A 15173-nucleotide genomic window follows, 5' to 3' on the forward strand; every position below is an offset into this window, starting at 1 on the left:
AGTCATTTTATACGAATTGGGTTTTCTGTTTTTTACTTTATATTGTTTTAGTGCTCTATGTTAATCATCAGCTCATTATGCTATAAATGAGATCTCCTAATTACCAACAACACTCAGCTTGACTACACAGCACACAAAATGTCACGCATAATGCAGAGTATTTCAAGTAGTTAAATCGGTCCAATGCCAGATTATATTCAAACCCCAAACCTCTCCAGGGTTCACTTGGTACCACACTGAGACCACCCTATCCAAAGTGCAATTGGCATATTCACATTTAACTAAATGGTCCAGGCTTTCAAGGAAATCCCACCGGAGTTTGAAAAAACTGGTCCAAAAGAACTTGGTGTGAAAATGATTTTAGAAAAGGCATATTTTTTGGTATTCTGGCTTTGACATTTGCTCTTTTGTTTTGACTCAGTCTTTGTCTTTTTGGTTGTGGTTGTTCAGTAGTTTTTGGTGAGTGATTCCTTGCAATTCTTACCTGACAACAATTAGTGCCTAGTCCACCAGTTAGGAAAGCTAGCTCCAGTCCACAGAAAGGTTTACTTTTTTTAAAGAGTAAACCTCTTTAACACTAGAATTAGTTTTGAAAAGTGAACTGCTCTTATTCTTACTATTTTAGAATAAAAACATACATTTGATTTCAGTCTGTAACAGCTGGTGTAATTTATGGTACTTGTAAAGGCTAGCTTTGTTTTTTTTTTTTTGTTTTTTTATTCACTTTTCTTTCTCTCATTTGCTGGCGAATCTGCCTTCTTCGTATCTCATCGTCACTTGATTTTGTTTTTATTCAGTTTTATTGAGTGTTCCTGCTCACTCTGAATTAGTATGCACCTTATGGTTTATGATATCCAAAAAAAAAAAAAAAAGGGCACACACACCAAGCACACAAGGGGACATTTTAGGATCGCCACTGTGGGAGGAAACCGGAGTACCCAGAGGAAACCCACGCAGACACAGGGAGAACATGCAAACTCCACACAGGGAGGACCCAGGAAGTGAACCTGGGTCTCCTAGCTGCAAGGCAGCAGCGCTACCACTGTGCCACTGTGCCTCCCAAAAAGTGTTCATTGTATCTTTTAACTACTCCTCAGCAACTTGCCTTATAGGGAACATTCTTCAAAAGCATTCTGCTACAGCATGGTCAGAATGATCACAGAAACAAAGAATTGAGGTTCGTTTCATAAACTATTAAGTTTATAAACAGTATCAATCAATCTATACATTTGCTCTAGTTGGTTCATTGGTTTACACCCAAATGACTTATAGAAAATAAAAGTCTATTATATTAAATTGTGGTTCATCTTATATATTTTGAGATGGGCTACCTCCCTTGAAATTTCTGTGCATATAACAACTGTCCATTCTGGTTGTTTACAGGACATCTGCTGATTTCTTAGTCATCTTTCAGTACATTTTGTTGTTCACTTTATCTGGTTTCCAAATATTCCTGCAAAGATTTCTGACATTCATTAATCCTTTATGTTATTTCTTTAAGATGAAACCTGCAATACCCTAAAATTATTCTTCCACACTACTTGATATAATTATCAGTGCTGATTTGGTGGTTGCATTTCACCCAGCCCCACACTCGCTCCACCTTCTTCTTAGTAATCCCAACTGTTTGTTAACATTTGCAAAAAGTCTGTACAAGTAAATGTGCAAACCGACTAGGAAAGTTATCACAGCCTCATTTTGAGGCATTTTGTCTATTTAATTAATTGTCCATTGGTTAATGTAGAAATATCTGTTTTGTGTACGTTCATTTTATGAAGCTTTCAGTTTGCTTCTTTATCAGTTACTTAACATTGTGGCTGTGAATAAATGAGATGTTTATATGTCAGTACATTTGTGTTTAATTTGGCCTTATCGAATCTGCAATAAGAGGATCTTAACTAAGATGCAAACTCAACAGGGTCAGAAAGATAAACAACAGTAGAATTATCTGAATACTAGGCAAGTATTGGACAGTCAGTTTGCCTTTCACAATACTGAAGGCCAATTTAACCTTATCTTAACTTCACAGATTGAATTTTGGATTTTAAAGCAGCATTAGCAGATTTCAAGGCCTGATTGTCATTTGAAAGGAATGAATATTGCTTTTTTTAAGGGCCAAAGCAGTATGCAAAGTTATCCAAGGTTTAGAGTTTTAATAATTTCTGGGAAGTTGAATATTATCATTCATTGAGGAAACAAAATTGTGAAGGTGACAGAATTCCAATTTAATGTCATTCTTGCAGATGTTTAAGGGCCAGCACAGATGCATTGAATTATTTTTGTAACTGAACATTGCTTTATCCAACTTAAACAGGTGATCAAAGGGGACCAGAGCTTATCCCAGCAGCATTGAAGCCAGGCAGGAACCGACCCTGCAAATGAACGATTTAAGCAGCTAACAATGTTTGTTATCAAGGGAATGACTGCATTTCCAGATTAGCAGAAAGTTGGTAGATTGTCTATGTTTTCATTGCATGTCCAGAGGTAATTCTGGCTTCCTTTCTGCATGTGTTAAAAAAAATTGCCAAAAAATGGCAACTTGTTGTGATTCTTTTCTGATTTTTATCTTGGGCTTAATAATTGTTTCCCTCAGACTTTTTTTATTAGGTTTTGAACTTTGCAGATTTCAATTTTTATTTCTTTTTCTGGATCTGTTTTCTTTTAAGATTTAGGTGAACATAATCTGTGGTGATTATATTTGTGAAAAACCCTGTGTGCAACAGAAATTGCAGATGCCATGGGAAAATGGGGTTAGATTTCAGTAAGGTGCTGCCTTGGGGGGGGGTGGGATGACCACCTGAGGGAAACATACCAGCTTAGTGCTCTCGCTCCTCAAAGCTTGGTAATGATCCTTCTGCATGTTCACTTACAAAAACTTTGTTATGACTTATGGTCAAGCCGCTCGAACAGAAACCACACTTCACCTAACCATCCAATTGATAGTATTGAAGGACAAAGGGTAAGGACTTAATTGGCGCAAGCATATGACATGCACTTATTGGGAATTCCACATTCATGGGGAACGATTGTAAGCCCTCGTCTGAAAGGACTATCCAAGCTTCTCTTTGCTGGTTAGACACATGTTTAGCATGCATACAATCACAGACATCTACGGGCATCGCAGACCTGTTATATCTCAATCTCCCATTTTGTTTCTGCACAATTGGCTTCTTTGAATTTTTTTCCTGCTGCACATGACCATGAATATGTACTAGTAAACCACAGCTGTCACAAAATATCTTTTATAATAGCAGATAAGCAAATTTGTGTTAACATAATCCAGTGGATACTGAAGATTTTTTCATTATACTATTTGCTTATCGTAACACCATCTTGTTTGTCAGTGAATGCCTGGTACTCCAGATAATGGACCAGGTGCTGCCTATTGTCAGCAAGGAGGCAGTGTAGTTTTCCTGCCAGTCTTCTGGTGTTTCATTCTTTTTCTGTGAAGAAGGTTAAATAACCTTTTTCCTGATAGGTGGCCAGTCCCTAAACATACTGCACGAATGCAGATTGTTTCAGTTCTGTATCGATCACTTACTCTTTCTCACTCTCATTCTGCCTGTTATCCGTCTTGGGTGTTCAGTTCACACACAGCTTAACACTCCCTTGCAATTAATTTATTTCAGCACTGGCATGATGAATAAGATAATCACTTGCCCACCATTGTTTCTTTACTCTCTTATGGAATATTAAGCCTTTTTTCTGTTCTGTGCCAGTGCTTCATTTCTGACAACCCCTTGAGTACTAGAACTTATTACCGACTTAAAATCACATCAACATCAAACATTTGAAAGGGACTGTTGGCTATATTGATTTAAATATTTTGAAACAGTACAAATTAGACAAATGTTACAAAATATGTGCTATTGAAAACTGAGTATTCAAGTATAAATAGAAAAAGCAAGTTTCTCGTTTCTATAGTCTGCCAGAAATCTGAAAGGTATGTAGCACATTTTATTTTGTAAAAGATGCACATTGAGCTGCCCATTCATTGTAAAGGTGAAATCTGTGCAAGCAGCTCAACCTTTTCAAATCATTGATTTTTATAGTTGGTGAAGCGCACGATTTTGAAATGTTTGCCTGTTCAAAACCCTTAAATCATCCATGGATGTTCTGCAATGGATAGTTCTCAGGGTCAGTTGTCTGTTTCATGCAAATTTCAAAAAACAGCATAGAAATGCTAATTATATTTAGAATCCTGTGTATACTTTGTGCTCTGTTGTACATTATGTGTTTCAGTGTTTATTTGCTGTTTACTCTTACTGTAAATATTGCTGTGGGCCTCAGAAAGGCCTTAGATAAGCCATAGGCTGTCATTCTCATGTAGAGAGGCCGGTGTGTATAGGAATTCATACTCTAGCCACAGGGTTTCAATGCATTAATAATGTGTTTTCACATCCTCAATTCTTTTGCCAGAAAGTACAAAACAGTTATTGCTTTTATTTGCTTTGAATTATACAACATTCTTTAAGAAAATGTACACATTGAGTTTTTTATTATTTATGTTGATGCAGACAATAAGTAACTGCATCAGAATATACTTTTGACATCTAATACAGCTCAATACAATATAGGTAACAGTGCACCACAAACAATGTATCATGCAATGAAAGAAAATGTCCAGGGAAAGTGTAGTGCCCCCCAAGAAAATAACTAAATAAACAGAGTGCAAATGCAAAACTACTATTGTACTTTTATAATTAAACTTCCTGTTAGCAATTGCATTAAATAGCAGAGGTATACTATTTTGTTTGTTATTGAGTCTCAGATGGTATAATTAAAAATTAAAAACTCAGATTTTGCAACTGTAGTGGGAATTAAGTGATTAATTACATTTGAGGCAGTCTCATGATTATAATTCATTGATCTATATTTATATTACCTAAATAGATTTAACCATTTGTCACAGACTTGACTAAATTTTAGTAGATGTGTTCATGCATCCATCCATCCATTCATCTTAGGTACATTCATCATATAATGTGGGGCTCGATTGGCATTTGCCATAGAATACCAGAATTGGCAGGTCCACCACTGGCACCCTGTACTTTTCACAGATGAGAGCAGGTTCACCCTGAGCACATGTGACAAATGTTAAAGGATCTAGAGAAGCCATGGAGAACATTATGCTGCCTGTAACATCGTTCAGCATGACCACTTTGGTGGTAGGTCAGTGATGGTCTGGGGAGGTATATCCATAGAGGGATGCACAGACCCCTACAGGTTAGACAATGACACCTTGACTGCCATTAGGTATCAGGATGAAATACTTGGACCCATTGTCAGAGCCTATGCTGGGACAGTTGTTCCTGGGTTCCTCCTGGTGCACCACAATGCCCGGCCTCATGTGGTGAAAGTATGTAGATAGTTCCTGAAGGATAAAGGAATTGATACCATTGACTGGCCCCCGCGCTTGCCTGACCTAAATCCAATAGAACACCTCTAGGACATTATGTTTCGGTCCATCTGATGCCACCAGGTTGTACCTCAGACTGTCCAAGAGCTCAGTGATGCCCTGGTCCAGATCTGGGAGGAGATCCCCCCAGGACACCATTTGTCATCTCATTAAGAGCATGCCCCGACGTTGTAAGGCATGCATACAAGCACATGGGCTGAGTACGATTTTGAGTTCTTGCAATGAAATTTCAACAAAATGGACTAGCTAGCCACATCATTTTTTCACTTTGATTTTCGGGGTGTCTTTGAATTCAGCCCTCTGTAGGTTGATAATTTTATTTCCATCAAACGATGTACCATCCTTTCGTTTCTAACACATTACCCTGTCCATAGCAGTATAGATATTCAGCAGGATTTTTTTTTTCCCATTGAGATCTAATGTGTTTTCAAAGTGTTCCTTTAATTTTTTTTGAGCAGTTTATTTTTCTCAAGTGTGAAAACCTGTGTCAGGAAGCATAATATGTTTTCCAAAAAGAAAAAGACCTCACTTTTTCACATAAAACTGCCAGTTAAGATTTGCATGCAAGTTAAATTAAACATATGAGGCCAGTAGGAGCCATGCAACTTGAGTTTTTTTTAAGCAAGCTTAAAAATGACAAAAATATATCCCTTAATTCCTGTTTTTTACCTTTTATTTGACTGTACTGCTTTTTTTCTTACATTTTTGTAAGCAGGTTTCATCAGAACCCTTTGATTCTTTGATGGTGCAGCAGGCAGAGAGCTGCTTTATCTTCACTTCTTATGAGTAGCAACCACAGCACAGTGTGCTACATTTGCCTTCAGCACACTACTTGTGTGAACTTTCTACTTCACAAGGTCTGCATTGTTATCCTTAGTTAACTACCAGAATACACTTTTAGATGTATATAAAACAATAACTTTCTGATAAATATTTTGGGTAAATCACACTACCTGTATGCCACTACCACCTTAACATTTAAGGTGGAGGAATGCATGCAAAGTGTAACCTCTTCTGTCAACGTGGGCTTTCTTCACTTTCTTTATTCATTATGATTTCTTGTGTCTTAGCAGTGCATACCAAGTTTGTTTGATATTAATTAGGAACAGCAGTAATTATTGCATTTTCTTTTTCCCAGATAGCACATGAATTGAGGGACCATAGTTTAAATATGTTGGATGTGAAAAAATGTGACTTCATATATTTCATATACATATAGGATGTAAATAATGCTGGATAATTTTGGAAATGACTAAATTGGAGAAAACCATAGTTTCAGCATGGGCAAATTAATATTACTGCCAGAGGCATTGTTATATATAAACCTATTTTACATTGTCTTTTTACTTTCTTGTGTACAAAGTATAAGAAAAGTATTTGGAATCCTCCAAAAAATTCCTTTTTAAGTTTTTGATGAATCTTGATGTTTTAGACCTCCTTGAGTCCGAAAATCCCATTTTTGGAATTATGTCCGTGTGTCTGTCTGTGTGTGTCTATAAACACGATAACCTGAGTATGCTTTCAATTAGGTCAACCAAATTTTGCATACACATCTTAGGTACAAAATATAGATTTCCATCAACTTTTGGGCTATTTCCACTAACTGGAAGTGGTCTTTTACCTTTTATTCATGCAGCTGCAAAGTCCGATTTATTCAACTTCACTTTTATAATAATTGTTCAGTATATTTTTAATTAGATTTTTTTTTGTTGTTTATGTTTCTTTAATGTACATAATATAAGAATATAATCATTGTCTTGCAGCTTACTTCTCAAATATCCTTCCCCATATCTGAGTATATGAGAAAGTCTAGGGTAGACCATTCCCAATTATTTGCAATGCAAATAATAAGTGTACACAATAAATAAGGCACTCTAAAGCCATTCATATTTATATGTGTCAAAAGGAGAATTCTAAAAATGGTTTGAAAGTTTACTAGAAGTCAATTTTGAGTTAAAAGACCACACTTCATAGTTCCATTTATGATCTATGCTATGATGACTTAACACTCGAATCCCTGAAGCCGATGAAAACACTTGTAATCCTGGGCCACTTTAAATTCCTTCACACCTCTCCATTAATGTCTTTTGTTTTGTAAGTGTGTCGATTAGTATAAGCAGCAAGCAGCTTGCTATCTCATCTCCCCACCTCCGCAGCTCAACTAAGACAAAAAGTTCTACCAGCTCAAGTCTCTTTATATGTGTGTGAGGTGCCTGGAATTGTATAGGGTAAATAATATAACATTATTTGAAACACATGCATTTCATGTGTGTTTTTAATGTCTACAGCAATCTTTGTAAATTTAGGATGACAGAAAATGCAAGGCAAGAAATGTTGAATACAAACCTAAAACAGAAATTTTTTTCATGTTATAGTACTAATGACAAAATTTTGACATGAAGTGTATGATGTGTCAAGACTGAAGTCCAAATATCTAATAAATACTTTCACAAAAGGTACACATATAACAAAACAAGTGCACTTTTATTCAAGAGTATAACCAAAAAAAAAAAAAGAAATCAGGCTAGGGTACAACTCTGACACCACTGCTTGGGTGGTACAACAGTAAGGACGGTTCAATTCCAGGCACTTCCCAGAATTACTGTTTTGAGTAGTGAGGTGTTCTTATTGTTACTAATATAGAATAAAAACATGCATTTGATTTGAGTCTGTAATAGCCCGTGTAAATTTATGGTACTTGTAAAGGTTAGCTTTTTTTTTTATTCACTTTTATTCTCTCAGTCACGTTCATGCTCCCCCCAGTCTGACACTGCTATTTTCAAATACAGACATGCTATAACCGGGGTAAACTCAGATGAGGATGAGGTTTGTACTTTGGAGAGTGATCCCAGTCGTCCTACGGGAGAAAGTCTTTCTAAAACTAAGGTCATAAAGCTTATGAAACCATTTCTGGACAAAGGCAGAATCATAATAATAGTTGCACAAAGTGCAACAGGAGCTTCCACCTGCAGCTAAAGTCATTTGCATACTGAGGTAGCATTGTATGCTTTTATTCTATGATAATAACAATAAGAGCTGCTCACTACTGAAATCGGCAATTCTGGGAGAGGTGCAAAGGAATTTAAGGTGGCCTGGGATTATGAGTCTTTTTGTAGGCTTCAGGGATTCTAGTGTTAAACTTAATTTTTAGAAGTATTTCTGCTGGTGTCATGGTGGTAAGTGCTGCTGCCACATGGATGGAGCATCGTGGGTTCAGGTTTGAATATTGTCACTGTGTCTTTTTGGATCTTTCTCAAAGTAGTCCCACATTCCCAAAGATGTGTAGTGTTATGGACTAGGGTGGTTCCTGCCTTGCACACAGTGTTCACAGAATATGCTCCAGTACCCTTGACCTTGAATTAGATTAAGTGTGTTTAAGAATGTTATGCTATATTATTTATAGAAATAATAGAAATATTTGAAAAGGCTGATATTAAAACATAATGGTATATGTCAATTATTCTTCATACAACTGTATACACAGGAGACTTCTTTATCAAACTTTGTGTGATGTCAAGCGTGAAAATGCACATATGCCAAAATTCAGGAAAATGTGTAAACAAAAGAAAAAAATCACATTAATAAAATCTGGCCTATGCACATTTCTAATTTACCCTTTATTAATCTCAATCACCTTGTAAATGTGTCCCTGCAAATGTGCCTCGAACCCCTTCCAATTCCATTCTTAGACAACCCTGTATGAACTATGCTAAACAACCTCATACATATGGATTAATGATGATGCAGACTTTCATTGGCTGGTAGAGCAGCCTCCTCCTACATGATACATTCAGAAGTGCGAGGCAAAATTAGAGACATGCAAAGATCCTTTATTTGGTGGCTTAGGCATGGGTGTCAGCAACAAGTGCAAATATTTTCAGTGGTAACATTTTGCTGCTGCTGTAACTGCTGTGAGCTCCAGCTGCATCATGTCTGAAATAAAAAAAAGAAAAGTCCAATCTCTGGCGATGAAGCCAATCGCTCACGAGCATAGTGTGTGTGTAACGGATAGAGGAAAAAAACAAATCTATGCCCAGTGATTTTGATCTCCGAATGGCATCTGTAATTGGAGATGCCTTTTATGTGGCATTATGCCACAGAAGTCCTGATAATTGTCAGTCGCATCTTGGCATCACAGATGACTTGTATATTAATAGAATGTAATTGCTTATGGTTAACAAAAGCAGTCTCATTCTCACTATAGGTTCCCTTATTGCAATATGAGCGCATTAAAATTCTCAGATTACATTAGGAAAGCGGAGACTGGTGCAAATTTCCATTTTATGCTGGTAACACCATGTTATGTTATACATATATGCACTCGCACCATACGAAAACTGAATGTAGCACTTTGTCAGTCAGGTAAAGGCGTCTAGCACAGTGGACATGTCAGAGTAAAGCCTGACTGAGATATTCCCTATCTGCCAGCCTGTTCCCTAAGAAATGACAACATGTAGTCAATATAAACTGACAAAAAAACAAAACAAAAAAGGTTCTTCAGTGCAAATACGTAGCATTGATTCTCTTAAAAGGGAAATAAAGTAAAGAATCATATTCACTTTTTCCTCCTTGATCAAGGGTGTCATAATTTCCCAGTTTCTTCAAAATGTTGCACACTCATGAGTCAGAGTTGTTGTAAATATATGCACATTCCCCATTCAAGTTTTCTTTTATAAATCGTGTAATTTGCATGTGCACATTTCAATCTTCTTTTTGAGACCTCTAGTGTTTCAGTACCCTTCATAATAAGCAACAACTTTCTTGTATTTCTTAGCTAGGAAAAAAATAAGCATACTTACTTACTATTTGCCTGTGCCACAAACGTATTTAGTATATTTTGTTTATCATCTTTAATTACTATACCAAGGTATATGATCATCACTGTATGTTATGGTCCTTTCTCCATATGGACCTTCATCTTCACTTTAAGATACTGTATATCTGCTTGCACTACTCCTAATTGAAAATGCCTTTAAAAGGATCATTTTGGAAATTTTCAAGTCAAAATTAATTTTTACAGAATCATGATAGATATGAATTTACCATATGAAATTTTATTCTACATTGAAGCATTTTTTATACATTTATAAACAAATGAAAACTCCTTCCATTTTAAAAATGGAGTTGATATGGCAGGGGTCCAAATCTGAAAACAAAAGCCTTAAAACCTACCAAATAAGTCAATTTTCCAAGCTAAGAGTGTAATCAAGTATTGATTGCATCTTGAGATTGTACATGTACAGCGAAGCAGCTTATCCATGTCCTTTTAGTAAGGCAAAAAAAGCTAAAAGCAAAATATCTTTGTCAGATTCAGCCATTTTAAAGGGAGACCATCTTTGTGATTCACCTTACTGATCCTCAACCCACAGGGTAATGTTTTTTTTACCCCAGTATGTGTTTTCACTTCATAGTCATCTTCAGCCACTGCTATTGACATTATTGAATGCTGATGCCCAGATGTGAATTTCTGTCTCTATTCTGTAGACATCTAGACATTAATTACTTAAAATGTAACACTAATTACTTAAAATGTAACACTAACTTGAAGGGGAAGATCAATTATTTTGCATTTTGAACTTGTAACTAATCATTTTGCAGAAATCTGTTTTCACTTTGCCTTTTAGAGTCTTTTTCATTTGATCAGTGTCAAAAAGACAGAATAGATCCTCTGTGATTCAATGTTGTGTAATGTTAAAATGTGAAAACTTCTAAGGGGTAAATACTTTTTATAGGCATTGTATTTCAGAGTACCCAGAAATGTGTCCAGATATAAAGAGACCAAACGAACCTTAGACATAGTGCGATTTGAACACTGCTACTGGTGTGTGAAAGCTGTGCTCCCCAAGTAAGAATTTCACTGTATTCTTAACAAGTGACTATACTATTTCTGCCACTACTACTGCTAGTAACGTTTTACTGATGCCATTTTGTACAGATTTATGTGTATGTCTTTTCTGTTTTATTTTTCTTTTGTTATTTTATATTTGTGAGAAACACAAGTGTTCTGAGACCTTCTTCGGAGATCATTGTTCTCTTTGTGTAAGATGAAGTGAATGGAATCATTGTGGTCTTTTACCCCCATGTGATCCCAAAAACTCCATGTAAACTTCTAAAGCTGGTCTTATTAATTTATTTCTGTAACTTCTACTGTGTGGAACCCGGTCCATCTATATGCAAGGCTCTAGCAAAGGTAGCATATAAATCAAGAAATCTTGTCTCTGTTACTGTCAGACGTTCTCTCCCATTTTCTCGAATATGATAATATCTTTCTGAAACAAACTCAGCAGTGCGCTGCTGCTTCTGTTGTTTTGTGGGGTCAGCCTTCTTCAACTATGCTTTATTCTCTGTTACTTTCAAAGCTCTTCGCAGTATCTGTTAATTCTGCATTCTGGTCTCTGCTTTTACTCCAGTGTTAATTTTATTCCACTCATGAGTCTGTCAGTTTGATACTGTATTGTGATCTTCTTTCTCTGTAAAGCACTGTGTAGTGGTGCATGCTGTTAAATAAAGATTGAATGTTTGATAGACAGGACAAAGGCAAAATGCCAAAGAAAAAGGGATCCGAGCTAGCAAAGGCTAATAAGGCACACTAGAAAAACATCTAGGTAAGATGCCAGGGTATGAGGTGCCAGAATGCAGTAGTGGAGGCCAGGCAGCATGACAAAACCACCGTCACTCACGTGGCAGAGCTGTACAGGCAGGCAGGCTCCCCAATACATCAAGAATATGAAATAGATGTCGACAAAATTTCAAAAGGTTTATCAAATTAGTGTATAAATGTGTGAGAATACTAATTCCCTTAACATTTTATTTTAATTGAAATTATATTTTTGGAGTATTTTGCTGTTCCTTTCTGTTACAAGGTGAGATTTGTTTTAAAGCAAAGTTGGCTCTTTAAAATGAATTCCTTGATAAGCAGGTTCAAAACAAGGATGGATGTTTTAAACAACAGAAACAACTTCATCCTATCACATTTAAACTACTTTAGACTTAAAATAATGGAAGCATAAATGAGTGATGGGAGCAGAGGTGACACCAGCATATGCAAACAAATTAGAAAGCTTTATTCTTGTCTAGGGTGTCCTATTGTCAATTCCTAAAGCTGATTACAGCTGAAAACATAAAAATCTTTTTTCAAAATAGTCAATTGCCAGTTTTATATATCTCATGAAAGAGCTTTATGTTTGATGCTTGTAGAGTATTATATTTTAAACAGAATAAAGGAAGATGTGCCACTGTTTAAGTGACATATAGTATGTGTCAATAGTCAAGGAACAAAACATTAACTTATAATCTCCAGGATATTATAGCAAGTGTTCCCACAAGGCTTGGTTGATTAGCTCAGAACAAAATATTTTTATGCATGACAAGGCATTCTAGAAATGAAATATGGTACATCCCACACACCTCAGCCTGGTCTAAATCTGCCCTCTCTGCATGCCAACCCCTTGGGAAGCATTAATGAGCTGAGACTCTCGTACTGAAATGCTCATGTTGAAAGTTGTATATTGAATTGAGTTTTTCTGTCTACTTAAATGATATAGTGCTTTGAAGGCTGAAGTATATTTCTGCAGTAGCTAATCACAGCAGGGGTTGGCTTTGTGCCAAACAAAGTGCTTTAGCTTCACCACGATCCTCTGGGCACTGCGTAAAAAATGTACAATGTTATTTTGAACTTTCACATTAAAATCTTAAAAGTGATTGATAATTATTAATTTCCTCTAAAGTGCACTAAATTAAACTAGAAGACATAAATTAACTTGCTAAAGTAAATCATTTTATATAAAGTACATCAACAATCCTTTTAAATGATATACTGTACCACTGAGACAGACTAAAGCAGTTAAACCGTTTTGTAAATTAGTGCGGCATAGGTAAACTCATAAAAATTCCTTAATATTTATATTTAATTATTTTATGAAAATGTGTTTTATTGTTAACTAAGTATAAATCCAGCTACATCATTGTTGAAGTATCACTTTTAGTTCTGCTGCATTCATTGTGGCAGACAGCATAACCTAAGGCATTGGACTGTAAAGCACAAAATTGAAGAGGTATGACCCTGAACAAATCACTTAAACTGTCTGTGCTAAAATTGTAGAAATATGTCAGTTTTACAATACTTATGAAGCTCCTTGAGATGATGTTTACCATCAAACTCTACTGTATAAAATATGTTTGTCTGCACTAGAACAATAGGTACAGATTCCTTAGGAATCCTTTTTTATGATGATACATGCCATGAAAATACCTGTATAAAATAAAAATTGGGTTACACTGTACCAACAACAACAACAACATTTATTTATATAGCACATTTTCATACAAACAGTAGCTCAAAGTGCTTTACATATTAAAGAATAGAAAAACGAAAGACACAATTATAAAACAAAATAAATCAACATTAATTAACATCGAATAAGAGTAAGGTTCAATGGCCAGGGGGGACAGTACCACAATGGTTAGCCCTGCTGTTTGATGGCTCCAGTGTCTTTGTACAGTCTGCATGTTCTTTTGGTGTCTTTTGTGGGGTTTCCTCACACATTTCCTTAAGTAGGCACCTTTTCTTAGCATACTGGTGAGTTCCAGCACCTCTTCATTAATTTCCATGATGGACACCCCACAAAACTTCCCAGCTCACTGATTGACTATCATTGTATTGCAACAACACAACAATCTTAAGTTTTACCAAACCAGCTCCTTTTCCTAGCATACCAGTGAGTACCGGGACCCAAATGCACTTTGATCGACTGTCAATGTATTGCAGTGATCTAAGTTTCGTCAAACCATTGCCTTTTCTAAGCATACCAGTGAGTTAAGGCACCTCTTTAAGATTCTTCACAGGGGCAAAACCCATACTTCGAACAAATGTCATTTTATCTCAACAATCTCAAGTTTCACTGTACTAGCATATTTTTCAAGTGCACCAGTGCATATAGGCATGTCTTCAGAAATCCTCATGGGGGACTACTTCATTCAGCTATCACTGTATCACCGTTAATAAAGTTCCACCGGTAATTTGTTTCCACTTCAAGCATTGGCCAGGATTAAGACAAATGGGGTCTTTTCTTCACCTCTACAGATACAGAAAAGATGTATAAAAGTGGCCTAAGTATTTTAATTATACGTCATTGTTTGGATTATTTAATAATAATTAATATGCTTACACAGTTTATCTATACTAACTTTTAACTAGAATTATATGGCCAACCGTTGCCCTATCTTCTGCTCTTCAAGTTTTTTTGCCTTTCTTTTCTGGAACACAGCATTTGGCTTTGACATTTAATTTTAAGCAAAATGAAAACATATCTTACAGTGGCTAGGAAGTGAGTGGATTACCTCTGTACAATTCATGTTTGTGATTACTGGGTCAAACCATTAAGGTTAAAAGAAAAGGGAAAATACATTGCAGATTGCTACATTTGGCAAAAAAACATTAGTTTCTAGATTGTTAGTAAATTATTCTTTAAATATAATTTCAGTATTTGGTTAATAAAAACTGATAAAACTATGTGCCAAAATTTTTGAGGGCCCCTGTTAGTGAGAGGCTCTTGGAATCGTCCTATTTATACCACTGCTTGTTTAAGAGAAAAATAAGGAGATTTGTACAGCTGGCATTTGGTGCTACAGTAGGCAAAACAGCGGGCAATATCACTATTAGTAATGATTATTTTTTTCCAAACCTGCTAATGTAGTATTTTCTTACAAACAATATATGATATCAATGTTGTTTTTCATTTAATTTCTCAGCTTT

General features: G+C 35.9%; 1 protein-coding gene across 3 annotated transcripts in view; it reads left to right on the top strand.

The window, feature by feature from the left end:
• The window catches only part of LOC120532912 (lysine-specific demethylase 4C-like), a 917975-nt gene that overhangs the window by 675207 nt on the left and 227595 nt on the right, over nucleotides 1–15173 (top strand). The window lies entirely within an intron of this gene.

This window comes from Polypterus senegalus, chromosome 7 (genome assembly GCF_016835505.1).
Source record: "Polypterus senegalus isolate Bchr_013 chromosome 7, ASM1683550v1, whole genome shotgun sequence".
Lineage (NCBI taxonomy): Eukaryota > Metazoa > Chordata > Cladistia > Polypteriformes > Polypteridae > Polypterus > Polypterus senegalus.